This window comes from Perca fluviatilis, chromosome 23 (genome assembly GCF_010015445.1).
Source record: "Perca fluviatilis chromosome 23, GENO_Pfluv_1.0, whole genome shotgun sequence".
NCBI lineage: Eukaryota > Metazoa > Chordata > Actinopteri > Perciformes > Percidae > Perca > Perca fluviatilis.
The window spans coordinates 24,188,681-24,209,618 of NC_053134.1; the positions used below are offsets into that span (position 1 = coordinate 24,188,681).

Below are 20,938 nucleotides of genomic sequence, written 5' to 3' on the forward strand. Positions count from 1 at the left end.
CCAAATGACTTTTCAAGCGATTCCACCATTGCAGACTACTTTCCAATGTCTGAATGAGATCCTGAGAGTCTTGCTAGAGTCAGGGCGCTCCGTGGTCTCAATCGTTTGGTGTAAGCTGGTCATAAAACTCAGTCCCAGTCTTTTTCCTGTCTTGACTTTCCGACAAAATCAAACGTGTTTAATATTATCCTAAGTTTTAAGTCTTTGTAGTGAAGTTAAATCACGTGAACATTGTCAACAACCAATGGGTGTGCTCTCTCCAGTACCAAACAAGAAGCAGCAAATGGCTAGAGCCAGTGTTGTTTATGGTTGCTGTAGCGCCGTGCTAAGCTAAACGCTAAAGAGGGAAAGTTGCCCTTCTGAAGCGCGTCATCCAACTGGAGTTTTACCGGCGGATAAACACAGACCTCCGGGTACTGGAGACATTCATCTACATGTATGGCTAGAACAGAAAGTCAGCAAATTTTCCCATAAGTTACCAGCTAATACTAGCGGTAGCTAGCTAGCTTGGTTAAATCTTTTAAAACAAATCTAGTTGTAGTCTTGCAATGTGTGACCCTGCAAGATCCCTAGTCTTTACATACAGTATTAGGACAGTCTTTAACATTAGATGTGAGATGATTGTCTTTAGATTTGAGATGGTGTCAGACTTTAGTCTTTTCAAAGTCTGTTCAATGTCTTCTAGTGTACAGGCATTAGTTTAGGCAACTAACTTGGTGAAGATGGGGGAAAGATCAAGGTCACGGTTAGGAAAACGACACTGTTACACAAGACACTATGAACAAGACACTGGAGAAAGGCTAACATAGCAGCGTTGGTTCATGTGACACCCCCCTGTGCCTTTGGTCTACTTAGTGGAGCTGTAGCAGTCTGCACCTCCCCCAGAACTACCTTTATCCAGCTGTCAAAAAGCCAGGTATAACCTCACCATCTTTCCTCTTACTTTTTAATACCCACTAGTAGGGGTTGACAGCTACTGGTTTTTCAGGGCCAATACCGATACAGATTATTAGTAGTTAATGAAACCGACAACTGATAGTTATTACAGTTAACAATGAAAATCTTTTATTCAAAATTAACATTTTGGAATGTTACAAACTGCAACACAAACGTTGGTTTAAATGCTTTAAGCAATTATTTAATAAAACTGAAACTTGAAAACATAATACACAGTAAAAAAAATGAATAAATAAAAAGTAAAATAGCTTCCTGAAGATTTAACTTTCCAGAATTAACAATAATTTGGAGTAATTTGACTCTGAGGACCCCTGTTGAAGATCCCTGACTTAAGTAAAAGTACTAGTACCACACTGTAAAAAATACTCTGTAACAAGTAAAGGTCATGCATTGAAAATATTACTTAAGTAAAAGTATGTAAGTATCATCAGGAAGATGTAGTTAAAGTATTAAAAGTAAAAGTACTCAATGCAGAAAAATCCTCATATTTAGAAACTGGAAACGATCCAAACTGTACTTTCTTTACTCGGCTAATCGTTTCAGCTGGACTTGTAGGCCTGTATTTGTTGGGTAGTTCCATTTATACAAATTAAAACAAAAGCAAAAATCTTGAAAATCCATAGTAACTAAAGCTGTCAGATGAATGTAGTGGAGTAAAAAGTACAATATTTCTCTCTGAAATGTAGCGGAGTAGAAGTAGAAAGTGGCATTAAAAGAAAAGACTCAAGTAAAGTACAATTAACTCTACATCTGTACTTAAGTACCCTACTTGAGTAAATGTACTTACTGTAGTAACATTTCACCACTGATGTACATCCAAAGTGAAAAGGCATTTATTAAAAGATCGATATTGGGATTTTTGAAATAGATATCAAATCACTAGAACAGAGATCGATTTTAATTGGAGACATTAGTTACATATTTGTTATAGGACAATTCCGGCGTAAAAAGGAACCTAGGGGTTAATAACAGAGGTGTACCGAGTCGACCGTTCTCTGGGATATGTTTTCAGGCTAATCGAATGTGACCAGTTTTAGCGCAAAATGGTAATTAGCTTGTAACGCTAGTCGACGGGTAGAGTTTAGATTCTCTGCCCGAGCCCGACGATATTTTCCGCCGCTATCCTTGGACCCTTGATCAACCATTTGTGTTTCTTTTAATCATTACTTTATTAGCCTAATTCGGTGGGGAGAAAGCTATGCCTCTCCATCTTCTCCCGTAGCTCTGAGTAGGCTACATGTCCTGCACTGACTGTAAGGTAAACTGTGCTACATCGTGTCTCCCCCCTCTGCAGCTCTGTTGTCGGCCAGTGCGTCAGCATGCAGACCGTGGCGAAGGTGGCGTTTTAATTAGGTGATCGAGACAAGAAAGTCTCCTATATGGTTCCAGGGCTTTGATTGTGTTCATGCCTTGATTGGTTACCCACACTTTTTGGCTGAGGGAGCTAGGGTCAAGGTTTTTTTTTTACGTTTCTTCAATCGGATCCATTTGGGATCCATTCCATTTTGGATAAACAAACAGCGCAGTTTACTTGCTTCATCCTTGTTGGATTACCGGTATTTATTAATATAATTCTAAACAGATTTCTGCAGTTCAAACAACTCGGAATTGGAGTTGAGAACGTCAGTTATAACGGCCCACGGATTTAAATCGGGCTTGGGCTCATAATTACAGTTAATGTGTCGGGCCGGGCCGGGCTCGGACACAACGTGCACGGGTTCGGGTAGGGTCGGGCTTGCTAAAGTAAAAAGAAATCTCTATTTCTTTAACACTAACAAGCCTCAAAATAACACCACACTTCCACGGTAGCATAATGAGGGTCCCTTACATGTAAACCAAAGCATTGAGAACAATCGTGAACGGTACCGTCTTTCTAAACTATCTTTTTAATAAACGGTCTGTACACTTACAAAGTTCTCAATGCTTCTGTTTACATGTAGGGACCCTCATTATGCTACCGTGGAAGTGGGGTGCTATTTTGAGCCTTGTTATGGTATAGAAATAGCAATTTATTTTTACTTTAGCATGCCCCGACGACTAGCGTTATAAGCTAATTATCGTTTTCCACTAAAACTGGTCACATTCGATTAGCATGAAAACATATCCCTGAGAACGGTCGACTCGGTACACATGTGTTATTAACCCCTAGGTTCATTTTGCACCGGAATTGTCCTTTAAAGCCAGAGCTGCTGTACTGTAGGTACAGCAGGCCAAATGACAGGAAATGGAGGGAAATAACAAACATACAAAGTGAGTTAATTACAAATACTGCAATTTAGTCATTATATTGACACCCGGTGTCTCTTCTCCCTCATCTCCTCTCTTATAAAGACGTGGGAATGTTTCTCCTCCATTGCCCGTGCCCTGCTGAGGTTTCGTTTCACATCCTCCCCAGGCCGCTTGTGTGCCACGCAGCTCCGTGCCAGGCCACACTCTCCCTGCCAACTCCCTCCTCCATCCTGCAGGCTGCTTAACAATGCAATCTGCCGCTCACCTCTGACCAGACCAGCTCCATTCAGTTTTATCGCAACGCCTCCTAGAAGGCACGCAATGCAGTTAAAGACTTCAGAAGCGCATAGGAAGGAAAATACAGTCATGTAGTGGTTCATAAAAAAGGGGATGATCTCCAGTCATTCAACACATTCTTATGAATAGGATTGTGCATTGAGAAGCGGATCCAACTTGGAATCGTTTCAAAAATTGCATTTCCAATGGAATCTTGGTTTGGAATCCGATCATTATAGCGGCCGCCGTACTTCCAGGCGCTTGTTGTGTTGCAGCCACGGGGCTCAGTAAGCTGCGCTCTAAAGTATGGCTTTTACGTTGAAAAACCACGGGACAAACTGTTAACTCCTTGTGTTGTCTTCCATTCGACTAGCACTTGTCGTCCTCCCGGGTCAAAACGGGTTGGGGTTAGGGTTGGAAAATGAACTCTTTTATTCAACACTTTTGGCGCTTTTGTCAATGTTTTTTTTACATTTAACGCTTCTTTTCACTACCATGTACTGTACCACTAACACCAACTTATAACCACTATTTTACACTTATTTATGAAATTCATGGTCAATAAACCTTATTTATAGGACTTTACACCTAATCCTTGAGTTAAAAAAGCAGAAATTATGAATGATTTAGACTCATATTAAAAGGAAGGATAATCACAGAAGGGTATATGTCAATGTTCAGTCGGGATACTGTTTCGAAACATTTCAATTTTTTTTTTTTCAAATGCTGACAAATTTTATAAAACACTCAAAATTAAATGAAAGTAGAGATCCGATTGTTTGTTGTACTTGCGAACCATCCATGTTCATTTTGGGTAATTAGAAACCCGTGTTTCTGATGTAGACATTTTGAAAACGGCTCAAATTTGACCCGAAGATAACCCAAGGGTTAACCACCATTAAATCTGCGTTATCAGCTGTGTAATCAGCTCCTCGTATCCTGTTATCTCATCCCCGCGAGGTCCTGGATGTATCAGAGGCCGTTGCAGGTGAGTTAAAGGTGCAGTAGCTAGGATTGTGAAGATCCAGGACTTAGCCAAAAAATTTGAACATCAACAACTTCTCAGTCCCTCCTCCCTTTCCGCTAAAGCCCAATACGGTCTCCTAAGCCCCTCCCCCCACAAGGGAGAATGAATGCGTGTGCATGAGCAGTGATTGACACGCAGTTAGACCCCCACACACACACACACACACACTCCCCCCCGGCCCTGATTGGTGCATCTGAACAGGGAGTGGTGGATTTTTGTAAATTGCACTACAGGCTGTAGGTGGAGCCAGAGGAGCTCGATTTTTTATTTTTATTACCTGCTTCATGTAGTTCTACTGGAACATAGGGTCAGTTTCAGCAAATATGACAGAAAGTTAGTTTTATAAGAGTTACCTACTGCACCTTTAAGCAGAACAAAAGGTGATTTTCGTGAAATTTACTATACATGCTCCCCAGAGGATGAACACTGTTTGCTGTAGAGTCATAGGCCAAAATGTCAACTTTTGCATACAATATATCCAGGGCTTTTAAATTAACTTTTTTAATCACCAGCCAACATGGCTAGTACATTTTTTTTTAATTTACCAGCCAGTCCAATTTTCCACTAGCCACATTTTTACTAATTTCAACAAATTTTAATAACTTTATTACTTAAGTTTAGCCGACAAAAGGTGACCATGAGCCAAGTAGAGAGCAACGCGAGGTCCTGGTTGTATCAGAGGCTGCGGCAGAATTTCACTTTACATGCTCCCCAGAGGATGAACATGATGAACTAATTTCAACAAATTTGAATAATCGAAATACTTAAGTTCTTCGATACCGCACGCTACACGTAACCAACGGTTGTACGACACATCACGATATGGTGTTCATGGGAAATGTAGGATTAGTACTACGAGCAGTGTTGCCAGAGAAAGATTACGTTTCCAAGCCAAACACACACACACACACACACACAGAAAACCGCCCACATTTTTTTGGCGGAACACAGATCAATCTGGCAACATTTCTGCGGCCGGCCAATTCAAATAGACGCCGTGTTGTCTGCTGCTTTCATCACACGCCAAATTTGCTAGTAACTTCACAAGGTTACCCACCTAAGTTAATTTTTGCCGCAATTTGGCAGGTTGGCGGGTGTTAATATAAAGCCCTGAATATATCTCAGAGTTCCATGGAATTTATGCAGCACATTCTTGCTCCAAAGAGGATAAACCTTTTGACAACCCTGTAGCCTTTGCTCCAGCAACACCATGCCTCAATTTTAAGGCTGTAAGGATAGCCAAATAGTCATTTATGGTGTTTGGCTCTTTTAGGTGTAATGCACATTGCAGTCTATTAACAGTGTGACGCTAAGTAGCCGTAGAGGAGTCCGGTTTCAACAATATTAATGTCAGCCGGTGAAGGTGAGTACACTCTCGACCTAATCTTTGAGCAAACTGATTTCTTTCACCACTTCCCCGAATAACACATTCTGTCAGATGGCTCATTGGGCCTTTTTACAAGCTGCGTTATCGGACCATCTTCCCATGTCCATTTCCCATCCCTTAGGAAGCCCAGTGTTTGCTGAGGAAATATTTGAGCAGGGTTCCATTACTGAAGCGGTTATGAAAGTCCTCTCACAGCCAAGAAAGTTTGGAGACTGCTCCAGTATGAGAGGGCAGCTGGCCGGGGAGAGGACGACCGTGGATAGAACCAGGGAAGTTGGCTCAGAGCTGGAACAGGCAAACAAAAAGCCTGTGTCACTACTTTTATAGTGAGCCCAGGGTAAACACATTTCATAATGAAATGCGCACTTGCCCAACCTACGCGGGCACTGACTCATTTTTGAACAGCGTGTTTGTTTATGGCGGTTCAGGCGGCGGCCGCGGAGGCGGCTGCAGGGTGGCGATCCTGCAGAAGACAGCAGTAGCGAAGAAAGTGATCACGCATTAGTTTCTTTGTTCCTGTCTCACTCTTTTATCTGTCTGTGTCTCTCCCCCCCACCTTTGCGGTGTGATGTCTGCAGCCTCTCGCCTCTCCGCTGCCTCCTGCGTCACTTCCCTTCCTGGTCGGCTGTCATGTAAACACAAGCACACCCCTGCTCTCACACACACACACACACACACACACACACACACACACACACACACACACACACACACACACACACACACACACACACACACACACACACACACACACACACACACACAGTCACAAGGGAGCTGCTAATTATGACCACATAAACCCAGCGGAAATACGACTTTCACAGCTGGCTGTTTGAGCTCACATTGAGGCACATAATTCACACACAGAAGAAGAAGAAAAAAAAAAAACCTGCACAATGTACTTCAATTATTCAGCAAATGCACACCAGAGGAAGAAAAAAGTAATGGGCTCATTTCTCAGATTAGCCTCTGATGCTGGGGCTACAAAGAGCAAAGATTTATTTGTATTCTTTCTGTAGCGGTGCTGGTGGCGAGAATGGAGTGAGATTTAGGGAGGAAGGTCCAGCTGCATGCAGTACATTGGAAAAAAGAAGAAGCGAAAACGTGGCCATTTACCCAACGTTGTAGCTGAGGAAACAACGAGAGCAACACATGCTCATTTATATCCGAGTGAAACAGATCTATTTGGTGAGAGAAGGCGAGCATAAACATCTGACGGACATCATGCACAGCCTGTGACGCAGATAGGAAAGTCTGTCTTCAGTAAGCACATGCATGCAGCCGCAGATAAACAGGAACACACAGACACACACAGACACACACAGACACACACAGACACACACAGACACACACAGACACAGGCAGGCCATGTTATCACCGCCGGACTCCTATGACACCCTCCAGCCATTTCAAGCATGTCACTAATCTGAGCTCCAGGCTCATTGGTGGAATTCCGTGCATATAGGTTTGCCAAGTAACGCTCTCAAGGGCGGAAATAACAGCTCAGAGCTCTGAAAGATCGCTTCAAAAGGCTGATGGATTTGTTCTCGGCTAATAAAGGCCAAACACAGCAGGATTAATGCTGGTTAATGGTTAATGCTTGCAGGATTATTGCAAATGTCATTATCATGCAAGGGCTGGAGGACAGCAAAGCTTGTGTTCTACCCCGCTGGTACTTGTCAGGGCACAGTGGTCGATTTGGTAGTATAGTTCCGCGATTCAGAGAAAAACACGTTTGGTTGATTTGACTAAAGAAAACAAACAAGGATGCGGCAGGGGCGGAAGTGTGAATTCACAAACCTGCAAGTGTCTGCCCAAGCAGGAACCAATAACATGAAAACATTTGAGTACCGACAGTGTTACCAGTTCCCTGATCTCTGTCTCATTCTCGATGTAATTCATACGGAGAAACACAGAGGTTGTTATTACTTCATAATGCATTACAGAGTCACTTTTTGGCTGTTACATGGGGTTTGTCCTGGATTGTACAGCTCATAACACATATTTTACCATTCAGAAATGTAAAGCATGATTTTCCCTCAATAGATAGATAGATAGGTAGATAGATAAATAGATAGATAGATACAGAAAATACAATAAATATACTAGAATAAATAAGATAAAAATAAGATAAAATAAGATAGCAAAGATAAAAATGCCAGAACAACTACTGAAAAAAGAAAATAATGTACATGTATAATACTATGGAATCCAAAGCAGTAAGAGGGGAAAGTACTGACCGTTCACACACCTCAAACGACTTTTTTATATGGTAATAGCAAGTAATTCAATATTGAATGACTTCTTAAATGTGAGCCTCGACTGAAATAACTTTGTGCATTCTCTTTCTGTCAGAAACAAATGATTTGGATTTATTTTATAATAAATTAAAAGCTACCCTAATCATTTGGTTTAATATTACCAATGGCTTAAATAACATGTAATGTCAAATGCGACAAACCCACAGAAAATTATAACCCAACTCAGCAGTTCCCCTCAGCAAGTAAGTAAGGAGTATTTTAGCTTCTTTCAAAAAAATGTTTTCGTCCTGCAAATTCACTATTTTGATTAACCGCTCACATCGACCTCCTTTCCAGCAGAAGTTCTAATAAAAAGTTCTCATAAACCCACTGTACTCCATCTGCTCAGCAGCAAAAAGACAGTAAGAGACTAGCTGGTAAAGATAGTGGAGCATTTGGTAGATAAAGAGTCATATATTTCCCTCCAGGAGCTGGTGGAGACCAAAACAGAGCAAAAAGAGTGAAAATTGGACTAACAGTCATCAGGTCTTCAGAAATATGACCGTGATGTTACCCTGCGTCTCATGGCGATGTGTAAATAGTAGGGCTGTCTATATTAACACGATAATAACGAGTTAACGCGAATGCCTTTTAACGTCACACATTTTTTGATGCGCGTTCTGTGAATTGTGGCTAGGGCTGCACGATATGAGGAAAATATCTAATTGCGTTTATTTTAAATGATATTGCAATTGCGATATGATTCACGATATTGGAGGGAATGATCATGTTTGTATCATCATTCTCATTGAAAAATTTTAATATAAAAAAAATAATGAAAATGATTATGGTGTGATTTTTGCGAGGATCCGTACCAAACAAAGATCTTTTTCTTTGTCTGTAGGATACGATTTGTAGGCCGGGATGTCTCTGCAGCACCATAATACTTAACACTAGTCCATATTGCGATTTCGATAAAATTGCAATTAATTGTGCGGCCCTAATTCCGTCCTCGGGCCACTCCGTGGTTTGGGAAATCAGGAAGCGATGCAGCAGTAAAGTTGTGGATGGCTAGCAGAAACAAAGCTCCTTGAGCAGAAATGGATAGAGAAAAGGGTCTTTTGAATGGCAAGTTGTGTCTTAAAGCCCTTCCAGATGGTTCTCTCCACGAGACTAAAGTTATTAGCATGTACTGTCAATGTGAATTGATAAGAGCATTAAAAATTTGATAAATATCCATTTAAAAAAGCATTTAGAACCGGTAAAAAATGTGTGATTAATTTGCAATTAATCAGGGGTTAACTATTGACAATTATCTCTATTAAATATTTTAATTGATGGGCAGCCAGAGACAGGCAACTGTTTGCTAACACGTTAGCTATTAGGTATAGAACTGAGGAGAGCAACTAATGCTTTACATTTAAGAAGCTAAAACTAGACAAAGTTTGAAATTTTTGGTTGATAAATGAGAAGTAATCGATTATCAACATTGTTGTCAGTTAATTTTTTTTGTCAATGGACGTATTAATTAATTATAATTTTTTTTAGCCCTATACTTTAGCGGTTCAATATGGAACGGCTAATGTTTTTGTATGGTTGGCAAGTTCAAATGTTACTACTGAATCTGTAGCCTCCTGCCTAAAGATTAGCTGAGGAAGGATGAGGAAAGTCAGTTTGATTCTAGTCTGGATAAACGGATGTATATTTCCAGGAATAAGCCTGAGTTGCCGTTCTCAAAATCCCTTCACTTTGGGAAACAACAACAACATTCGAGCTAGCGAGCTCCACGCTGAAAATGGCAAGTTCTGAAGAAAATTTGGATCGTGCAACAAGGCAGGCCTGCTTGGTTCTTTCGGTGAATGATTGTAAAGACTCACAAAGAATATCTTTATGGCATTTCCTCTCTAACTGGGATGTTTTGGGACTGATTGGTGGGATTGCTGCGGACGAAGTAACGTTACACACGGCGGCGATACACTGGTAAGGGCAAATGACGTTTAGCCATGTACCCAGCTAATTTAAATAACTCATGTAACAGTATTGTGTGAACAGCTAACTTCATTGAATATTGTATGTGGCGTTTTCTTTTGCAGTGTGCAGATGTTCCAAAAACAAGTTCCTTTCCGAGACGATTTAGCAGGGTTGCATGCTGCCAGTCCGACATGCCGCCACTCCGACATGCTTCTATTCCGACATGCCGCTATTCCCTAACCCTAAGCCCTAACCCTAACGGAAACAAAAAGTGGTGGGACGTTTGAAAACAATGGAAGTGCCCCCACTCCGACAATTAGACGTCATTGTCGGAGTGGGGGTATGTCGGAATGGATGGCGGAACCCATTTAGCAGAGCCACCGGCGCGTTTCGGAGCTTAGCGCCACCCAAGACTATTGTGATTGGTTTAAAGAAATGCAAACAACCCAGAGCGTTTTTTTTTCTCCTATCCCAGAATGTATGTGTGGTGTTGCCAGACCTTCATCCGCAGCGCTGTGGCGATAGGTCCGGCAATGTGAGACTAGTTTGATTCTCATACAAACTAGAGGTCGTATTAGGGACCCGAAGATGACTCAACAGTGCGCCCAAAGCAAAACCACCACTGATTTGTAAAGTTGGTCGTTGAAAGTGAAATAAAGTCAATGAGGCAAACACAGACAAGCCAAAGAGTTCACAGGTATCATCATGCTACTTTCACTAGGCTGTAAATCAGGGGCGATTCTAGGATCAGCCCTTAACGAGAGCCCTTAATGAGAACGTGACATGGTTACAGTGCCTTGCAAAAGTGTTAACCCCCCCCCTGCTAAATCAGTAATTTCATTAGCCGATCATCTCTGAGCTAGCTACTGAACAATAACGTCAGCTAACGTTCTTTTGACACTATGGTGGAACTACACCTTACACTTTATAAGTCACCGTGATAACAACCAGTGTTAGACACAATGTTCTAACATTCAGCAAGTTTAGTTGCTTACGTTTCAATTCTGGTTCTAATCTGAGCCATGAAATGACCAACTTCTTCTCTGGCGACTACCAACGTTAAACTCCACAACCGTCTCCTGCTCTCCCTCTGACAGATCAGATAGAGACTCAGCCAAAGGCGGGAGTCTGGCGCCAACCTCCTCTGATTGGCCAAAACTACGTTTCGGTTAACCCTTTCCTTGATTGGATTACAGGTGCATAGCATAGGAGACAGGCACACAGGATATTAAACCTGTTTCAAGCCCTTTGAACCTGTAATTGTTTGCCCTCTGTCAATAACAGACACGTTTGCAAACAAAAAATAAAAAGTTTTTTATTATTATAATTTTTAGGGGGGGCTGAGATGAGCCCCCCTAAAAAGGGTCTAAAATCGCCAATGCTGTAAATGTATGTCATAAAGAAACTCTTCTTTAAAGCAAAGTTTAATGTCCTTCCTCTCTGGTACTTTCCTGCTGATCAGCTAGATTTCTATATGTGCCAGCCTTTTACATCGACTGGGGCTTCTTCCAGTTGGCCCAGTCTAAAAGTCAGCCTCTGTTGCTGGAAAGCGTCTCCGGAAGAGCCACTTGCATTAACACAATGAATTATTTCCCCTCACTGCTTGGTACTGAAACTGCGGCCAAAATTAGAGACAGTTTGAACTCTGTCAAATACACAGATGTGACTGCCCCTGTTATGAATCAGCAAAATGTTGACTGGTGGTGGTGGTGGTGGTGTTGTGTGTGTGTGTGTGTGTGTGTGTGTGTGTGTGTGTGTGTGTGTGTGTGTGTGTGTGTGTGTGTGTGATTGCGCAGTAGGAGCAGTAGGCAGGTGGTTTTCTTGTTGTTCCTGTACTGGCGAGACTGATATATCGAAGGCACCTCGCAGACACATTTCCAAACTACCGCAGGGAAATTGGATGGCTCTGGTAAACAAATAGGGGACGCTTAAAAGCTACACACTCATGAATGACGTACACAGCCAGAAAACTGCCACCAGCACGTTTAACGCGCAGTCATACTTTACACACGGACTTTGCAGCACCACCGCCCATTCAGTTAGGGAGCTGATCCCAACATTTGAATCATAGGCTACGTCATTATTAAGTTAAGTTTTAGAGACAATAATGTAATGTAACGGCCTAAGTCTCTTAGACTAACACAATGTGATGAAGGGGAGACACCCCAGGTTAATGGGGGTGGAGGGGGTGTGGGCGGGGGGGGGGGGACAAAAACATGATTGATAACTGACATTAAGACAAATATATTTCGTATCAAGTTTTCTGAAATGGTATGCTTAAATATGCAAACGAGGCATTATCTAATGTTGACTCTTTGGTGAATTTCGGAGAAATTGTACAGGCGCAAATAAAGTGGGGTCAAATAAACATCTCAATGAAAGAAACAGAAGAATGTGAGTGTGACTAATACATTTGAATTGGAATTTTTAAATGTGTATTTTGGATGTCCTCCCCCCCCCCCAATAGTCTGAAAGAAGACATGCTATATAGAAGCAAAATAGCTCAAAACATTGAAAAACAACGATGGTTTTTGATTGTAGTGTCAGCCCCTTAATGTTGTGAACTTGCTGTTTAGGCCTAAATGTCATCATACAGAATCATCATCATCAACAACTTAAATTTGTTCTTGGCGTTCGTGGACGCAGAACTTCAGGGTAGGGCTCGGACATAAAAGGGAGGCGGGATGTTTTCCCAGTCGAGCCTGGAGCGTGACGCGTCGGACGCCGAAAACACGGGCGGCCTTTGCTTCTTCCCACTTGTTTACTTCAACTTCAATTTCGATGTGCGCAACACCACCTGGAATGCGGACACTATACATGGCGAAAAGCACGGGGCGCGAGAAAACGCACATGTAGCCTATATATGGCTACATGATGAGATGAGAATCTCCCCTCTGCAGGAATATTGCGCTTTCTCCAACAAACGCACTTCCCCACCCACCCCCCACCCCCAAACGCTGAGAGATGCGGGTCCTCACACTAGAATAAAAGCAGACTACAATCAAGGCACAACATAAGCGCGCAAACGCACCTGCGGCAGGCAGGCAGCAACACAGAGCCGACATCAGCAGATTAGAAATAACTTCACTTACACTGGGGGGTGGGGGGGGGGAAAGAGGCGCTCCTCTTCTGCTCCGGGACCCAGGCAGGCTAAACACGCGCACATACAGGCGACATGTCCCTCCGCTGTTAAAAGTGCGTCTCATAGCTTGGCAGGTGCAACTGCGACTAGAGAGGTCCCGTCCCGATGAGGCGCAGTGAGTCCGCCTCGGCCCGCCCCGGCCATAATCGGCTGGGCTCGGCTGGGCTCGGCTGGGCTCGGCTCGACCCCGGCTGTCCCTGTTTCCTGCAGGGGCTGCTGGCTGTCAGCGGATGACTGCGTAGGCTATAGCCTACATTTCGGGGGGGGGGGGCCTTCTCCATCCGCCAGGATGTGCAGAACACGGCAACGTGAAGCCTCTGTGCTCCTGCCTTTTTGTTAGATCACGTCCGCGTGACACGCTCATCAGGCCGCAGCGCTGCTCCGGCAGTGGAAACTTTAAAGGGACCTCCCACGTGATAGGGCGCTTCGTGCGCGCACACGACGAGCAGAGCGCGTTACGGGGGAAATAACATTCTGCGCCCCTACTGGTTTAACCTGTGTTTAAATATACATATATATATATATATATATATATATATTTTTTTTTTTTTTTTTATAGGAATGATCATGATGACTGTCAGGCTGTTAGTGGTTGTAATAATGATGATGGCTATTAGCGGAGGTGATGACTAGGGCTGGGTCAAACAATCGATTCTCCAATTAAAAATCAATCTTTGTTTGAGTGATCTGATATCATGAAAGCTTTAGTGTGACTTTTATGATATTAATGAACGTCCGTTACATTCCAGCCGTTGCCAAATTAGTTGTTACAAAGCTAATTAAAAAAAAGAAAAAAAGTTTCTCGACGTTTTTGACGCCTTTTTTTCACAGTTTGTTTTCGCTTTTTCCAACGTTTTAAATTGTTAATTTTTTCTTCTACACATTTTCAGCGCTTATTTCTACGTCCCATATTTTCGGATATAAAACAAAAAATTGAAAACGGGTCAATTTGACCCGAATTCAACACAAGGGTTAAGACTATCAGCTCCGCTCAACTCTCTCTGGATTTCTCAGTATATTCAGAAGATTGTGGCGTCCATTTTTTTTTTTATCCTCCGTGTCCTCTGTGGTTACTAGTACCCTAACTGCGTGGAGGAGAGGTGGTGGGTGGTGCGCGATCACGGAAGGCTTGTATCATGTGGATCACGTGTGTCAAACTCGAGGCCCGCGGGCCAAATCCATCCCCTCACAGATTTTGATTCGCCCGCATATCAATTTAAGTTCAATAATACATTTTGGCCCACCTAGTTTTCCGTCGTTTTTTTCCAATGTTTTTGTCGCTTATTTCAACCTTTTTTGTTGCTTTTTTCTTTGATGGCTAAGTTACTTTATTGCTGACTTTTTTGGGCCTTTTTGTTGACCAAACTGTCAGTGAGAAGGCTATATGAGTGATGCAATAATACAGTCAAAGATCCTTGACTTTTTTGATGAAATGAAAAGTATGTGAATAAACTAAATGTCTGTCCCTTGATGTGATTGTTATTTTCCAGTGTGGCCCTTAGTGAAAATGAGTTTGACACCCCTGGATGCTCCGACAGTGAGTGTTGTTGTCATTACTTAGAATTCCTCATGGGGGAGACAGAAACAACGCACTATAGCTTTAAAAAAATCCCGGAATCGATTTTTTTTTTCATATATGCTTTTTCACCATAGATGTGGTGTATTGACCCCATGTTTTTAACATTAACCTGGTGCATTATAAAACATATTTGAGGGTTGTTTCTTGCTTATACAATCTACAGCACTGGTTCTCAAACTTTTTTCAATAATGTATTATGTTTATGTTTAGAATCCATAACGAAATTAATTTCATGAATTATGCATAACATGAAATTAGCATTTCAAAAAAGGAATCTCACGTACCTCCTGCAGTACTCCAAAGTACCCCTAGGGGTAAACGGACCCCCCCATTTGAAAAACACTGATCTACAGCATGAGTTCTCTGAGAATCTCCTTTATTTCCAGGCTGAATTGGTATTGTGACTGAAATTTCCCTAAACATAATTGACATTGAATCGATTCAGGAAATTGTGCCCTGACAGTAGCTAGGTAAGGACTACTAGCCAGTCAGAAGCAGAGTATGAGGGCGCGTCCTGACAGTACTTAGGTAAAGACTACTAGCCAGTCAGAAGCAGAGTATGAGGGCGTGTCCTGACAGTAGCTAGGTAAGGACTACTAGCCAGTCAGAAGCAGAGTATGAGGGTGTGTCCTGACAGTACCTAGGTAAGGACTACTAGCCAGTCAGAAGCAGAGTATGAGGGCGTGCCCTGACAGTACCTAGGTAAGGACTACTAGCCAGTCAGAAGCAGAGTATGAGGGCGTGCCCTGACAGTACCTAGGTAAGGACTACTAGCCAGTCAGAAGCAGAGTATGAGGGCATGCCCTGACAGTACCTAGGTAAGGACTACTAGCCAGTCAGAAGCAGAGTATGAGGGCGTGCCCTGACAGTACCTAGGTAAGGACTACTAGCCAGTCAGAAGCAGAGTATGAGGGCGTGCCCTGACAGTACCTAGGTAAGGACTACTAGCCAGTCAGAAGCAGAGTATGAGGGCGTGTCCTGACAGTAGCTAGGTAAGGACTACTAGCCAGTCAGAAGCAGAGAATGAGGGCGTGTCCTGACAGTACCTAGGTAAGGACTACTAGCCAGTCAGAAGCAGAGTATGAGGGTGTGCCCTGACAGTAGCTAGGTAAGGACTACTAGCCAGTCAGAAGCAGAGTATGAGGGCGTGCCACGCTAGCAGCTAGGCGAGCATTATAACGTGTGTTCCAAAGTGACCACGTTTGTCTCTGAAGTAAAGGCTGGACTACAACAGAGCTGTTTGGAGCAGTTGGTGAACAGGGTTTTCTGTTGGAGATGGTAAGTCCCTTTGGGGGGGACTTTGGGCTTTTTCACTTTGTAAACCTATAACATGCACAAAAAAGATATATAACACAATAAAGGAAAGGGGAAAAGCCAAAAAGCATAATATGAGCACTTTAAAAAATATTCCGTTATTTAGGCCTGTATAAACTGTGCAAAACAACACGCTTATCAAAAGTGCAACTGAAATCATGAAAGCATTTTATCTTGAAAAACAGAAATTAAATGAAAATGAATGTTTGGATTTTAAAACAAATCTCACGTCAAAATAACTCAATAAATAGAAAGAAATCTCTTCAAATAAATGGAGTGAGAACGCGTGACGCCTGAAGTCACCCAGGTGAAATCAGAAGTAGATTACGCTCTAGGGCGTTTAAAAACTGCATCGAGATTCATTTTTAAAAATTCTCAACCGGTAGTAATCTTTACACACATTTGTATTGTCTTTTTAACCGATTCGCGATGCATCCTATGATGATGATATTAGTAATGGTACTGGTGTTGATGATAGGGATGAAGATGAGGCTGATGATGCTTCTTTGTTGGCTGTTTCTTTCTTTGAAAATGAGGCCATGCCGTACGTGACATCATCACAGAGTGACTAACGTTGTCGGGAAACACAGCTGATCTCATATCAGAGCCAGACAGCCAGACAGTCCACAGATAGTATTTATACATATTTATCCTCAAATGTACTAACACCCCTGATCCTTGACCCCAGCAATTTAAACATCCAGAAAATATATATCAATACATATATACATATATATGTCTATCATCACCCAATTTTATGTGTCAGGTACTTTATGTCTCTTTGTCGACTACCTACATACCCAAAAAAGCCCCAAAAAAGAGGCTCTAAAGCAGAAATATTTCTCAAATCTCTTGTGAAAACATGCCTACACTCAATTGTTTTGGTGCTTGAAATGTGTTTACAAAAGTCTTAGGTTCTCAAAAGCAGCACAATATACAAATAAAATAGTAAACACATGTTTAAAATGAAATTTTGTAATATTGATTTTTGAGTAGGAGCGTTCGCTTGGACTTCACGTTGCGTGTGTGGTCCTCAGAGGGTTAAATCAAAAATAGCACAAGCATAATGTCATTATGATAATGACTAATTGTCATCATAGTAACTGATTAGTTTTTGTTGACTGATTCATATCCAACAGATTATAAATTGTTGAGCACTAAATGATTCAGGGGGTGTGACAGTTAACGTCCCTACTTATCTGGCTAAAAATCGTTTACCATTTAATTTAATTTTATATTACTTATTTATCTTCCCTAGCTGTCAGTTCCCCAGCACAATGCATTTTTGCAGGTTTTTTTTAACATTAATATGAGTTCCCCCAGCCTGCCTATTGTCCCCCAGTGACTAGAAATGGCGATATGTGTAAACCGAGCCCTGGGTATCCTGCTCTGCCTTTGAGAAAATGAAAGCTCAGATGGGCCAATCAGGAATCTTCTCCTTATGAGGTCATAAGGAGCAAGGTTACCTCCCCTTTCTCTGCTTTGCCCGCCCAGAGAATTTGGCCCACCAATGAGAAAGAGAGACATCACAGCTTGAAAACAAGCGAAGTGGCAGTTGGTCAAGGCCACACCCCCACCCTCCACCTTGCCCTTTTTCACCTTTAAATAAATAAGCAAATGAAAAAACCGGAGACTATAATGAGACAGAGTGGTAAACATGAATCTTGAAAGCTTGATACTTTGTTACTTTTGCTCTTATATAAAAGTAAACAATGAAATGTACAGTTTGTATTGGACTTAAGGATAACTGATACCAAATAAAATGTGAGGGAATTTAATGTAACATAAAAAAAAATCACATTTACATTCATACACTGTAAATGTTGAGCATCCCTCCGGGCAGAGGATGGAGGGAGGAGGACGAGTCGGGTTTGGCATTACAATAAGTTTCGAATAAAAGAGGTCCAGTTAACTGGAACAAAAGCTACAGTGACATTACTCGTCAGATGATTCATCCTCCCTGGGAGCTATTAGGGACTCCACATTAAAATGCTGAGATCACCCAGGGAGGTGCTTTTAGAGGACAGACCGCCGCAGTTGTCTTTGTTTCAGAAAGGAACCAGTGCCATGTTAAACAAGTCAATGATCTATAGTAGTGGGGCGGCATAGCTCAATACATTGTAACAATTGTTTATTTTGTGATCAAAGCACCAAAATTGGCAGATGTGTTGATAGATACATTGGGAACAAAAGTGGATATTGGGCCATCGCAAACTCGCGCCCTGGTTGCCTACACAAAGCGTAGCCTACATTTTGTAACCCCACCCACGATCTTTTCCAAACCCTAACCCTAAGTGGTTTAAACCTGCACAATGAAAATGATGCCAAGGGGTCCTGACCAAGCGCGTTGAAAAATGATGTCAAAGGGGTACCCAGAGCGTTAAGTTAAAAAGTGACACCAAGTGGGGTGCCCTGGTAGCTCACCCTGGGTGAGCGTGCACCACATGTACTAAGGCTCAGTCCTGCCCGCAGCGGCCTGGGTACGATTCTGACCCGCGGCCCTTTGCTGCATGTCATTCCCCTTCTCTCTTTCTGTCTTATTAATAATGATAATCTGCAATGGCCCAATATCCAGATCTCTTCTAAATATATTGAGCTATACATATACCAATTTTAGTGCTTTTATCACAAAATAAACAATAGGTTAGCTATGCTACAAGCAGGGCTGAAATCAAGTCCACCTTTGTCAAGTAGTCCAAGGTGTAGGACTAGTCAAGACGGAGTCAAGACGGAGTCCAAAAGGTTCCAGTCCAAGTCTAGACCTGGTCCAAACGAGAGACAGTCAAGACCGAGAAAGAAAGGATCAAATTGGGCCACATTATTTACTTTAAGTATAACAATTTCATTTCAGTGAGATAAAGCTGAAGTGCAACTTTACATTTTAGATGTTGAGTCTTTTTATTCTGGTGTAACAAGAACATTCACACAGGTGTCACTGGTATTCCTTGTCCTGAAGAATCCATAGGACAAAGTGCTCGCTGACATTGTGTCTGTGGCCAAAATGAAAGTGATTGATAGCTGATGATTGAGGTATTATGATGCAGCCAGGTGTATACCAGGCGACCAATCTCGATGCCTGTTCTAGATGGATTTTGAATCAGACCCATGCCTGTTTTCTGAACAAGCTCGCTTCATCAGTGGTTTTGTTTTGAAGGAGGAAGTTACTTTAGAAAAAAAAAGTGCTGGACTCTCTCAGGACCAATTAGAATTTTTGGCGAGTCCAATGGCCGAGTCGGAGACAAGTCTGAGTCCAAATACCAACGAGTCCAAGACGAGTCCGAGACAACAGAAAAACGTCTTGAGTCTGAGTCCAGACTCAAGTACTACAGACCTGCTTGCACAAACATAAATACTGGTACTAACCACTTGCACATACATGGATACTTCAGTTGTGCATACATGCATACTTCCCTTGCGCATACATATATACTTCACTTGCACAAGCATGCATAACGTGTGAGTATTTATGTATGTGTGCATGAGTATGTACATATGTGAAAGGGTTTGGTGGTTAGGGAGGATGGAGTAGGGCGTAAACACAGGACTGTCACTTAGGAGGTCAGGGTTCAAGCCAAATGTCAATTTGCTGACCTACTGACCTCTACATATATATATATATATATATATATATATATATATATTTTTTTTTTTATTTTATTTTTTTTTTTTTTTTGACAGATAATTATTATGACCTTAATATCATCACAACATTTCACCGGACTTAAACTGCATTAATTTCAATACTGTAAATGAGGATATGTGCAATAACGCTATAATCAATAATATATTCATAAGGTGAAACTAGCATTAAGCACAATGGAGAGAAAAAATGCCAATTCTTCTTCATACTACTTTATCATTATTTTATCTTTCTTTTGTATTATTGTTAGTTTTTCAGCATGACAGGTGCGTGTACAGTATGCGGTGTGTGATTGTGTGAGCATGTGTGGAATGATCATGTCAGGAAATGCACAGCAAATGTAGTTGTATAATTGTGCAATCACAATGAAGGGCATTCTATTATTACTGCACTATAATGCGAGGGTTGTGTGTCCTTTTTCTGATATGTGTCATGCAGCTCTAGGCACGTCGAGTTCTTCCCTTTGCAACGGATATTTTTAAGGGGTGGGGCAAGATCGGGTCAAGGATCAGGAGAGGTTAGGGGTGAAAGCAATGGAGAGGGCTGGGCAGTGGACAAAGGAGTACTCAGATCTTTTACCTAAGTAAAAGTACTAATACTACGACTTCTGTGTGTGTTTTGTGTGTAAAAATCTTAATTTGTTGTAATGTGTTGTTATTAACTAGTAACTAAAGCTGTCAGATAGAATGGAGAGGAGTAAAAAGTACAATACTTGTCTCTGAAACGTAGCGGAGTAGAAGTAGAAAGTGGCATGAAAAGAAAAGACTTAAGTGAAGTACAAGTACCTCAAATTTGTACTTAAGTACAGTACTTGAGTAAATACACTTAGTTACATTCCACCACTGGGGTCTGGGTACAGCAGGGGCAAAAAGCATATATGTCTATTGGGCAAAAATCTCAGGAGTCAGGTTAGGGTCAGGTACAACTGGTGCCCAAAGGGTGCTTAGCCTACTTCTAGTTATTATAATTTGGGTGAACTGCCCTTTAAACTACAGTTTTTGCTATAAAAAAAATATGATAATGTGAACACCTGATGTTATATTATGATGGATATGAAAATTATGGCTTGGGTACTGTATTATATATGCATACTTTATTCTTTATCTCTTTTGTACAAACAAAACCAAACAGAGTGTACTGTCTCTTTAAAGGCGGTCACTGGTCGCTTCTCGCCTA

At 41.8% G+C, this 20,938-nt stretch overlaps 1 long non-coding RNA gene across 1 annotated transcript in view; it reads right to left on the reverse strand.

Moving 5' to 3' along the window:
* The window catches only part of LOC120553435, an 84,394-nt gene extending 70,949 nt beyond the window's left edge, over window positions 1-13,445 (reverse strand). Inside the window, exon 1 of the long non-coding RNA XR_005638165.1 lies at window positions 13,180-13,445. This is a non-coding gene — a long non-coding RNA (uncharacterized LOC120553435). The remainder of the gene's footprint in view (window positions 1-13,179) is intronic.
* Window positions 13,446-20,938: the final 7,493 nt, after the last annotated feature.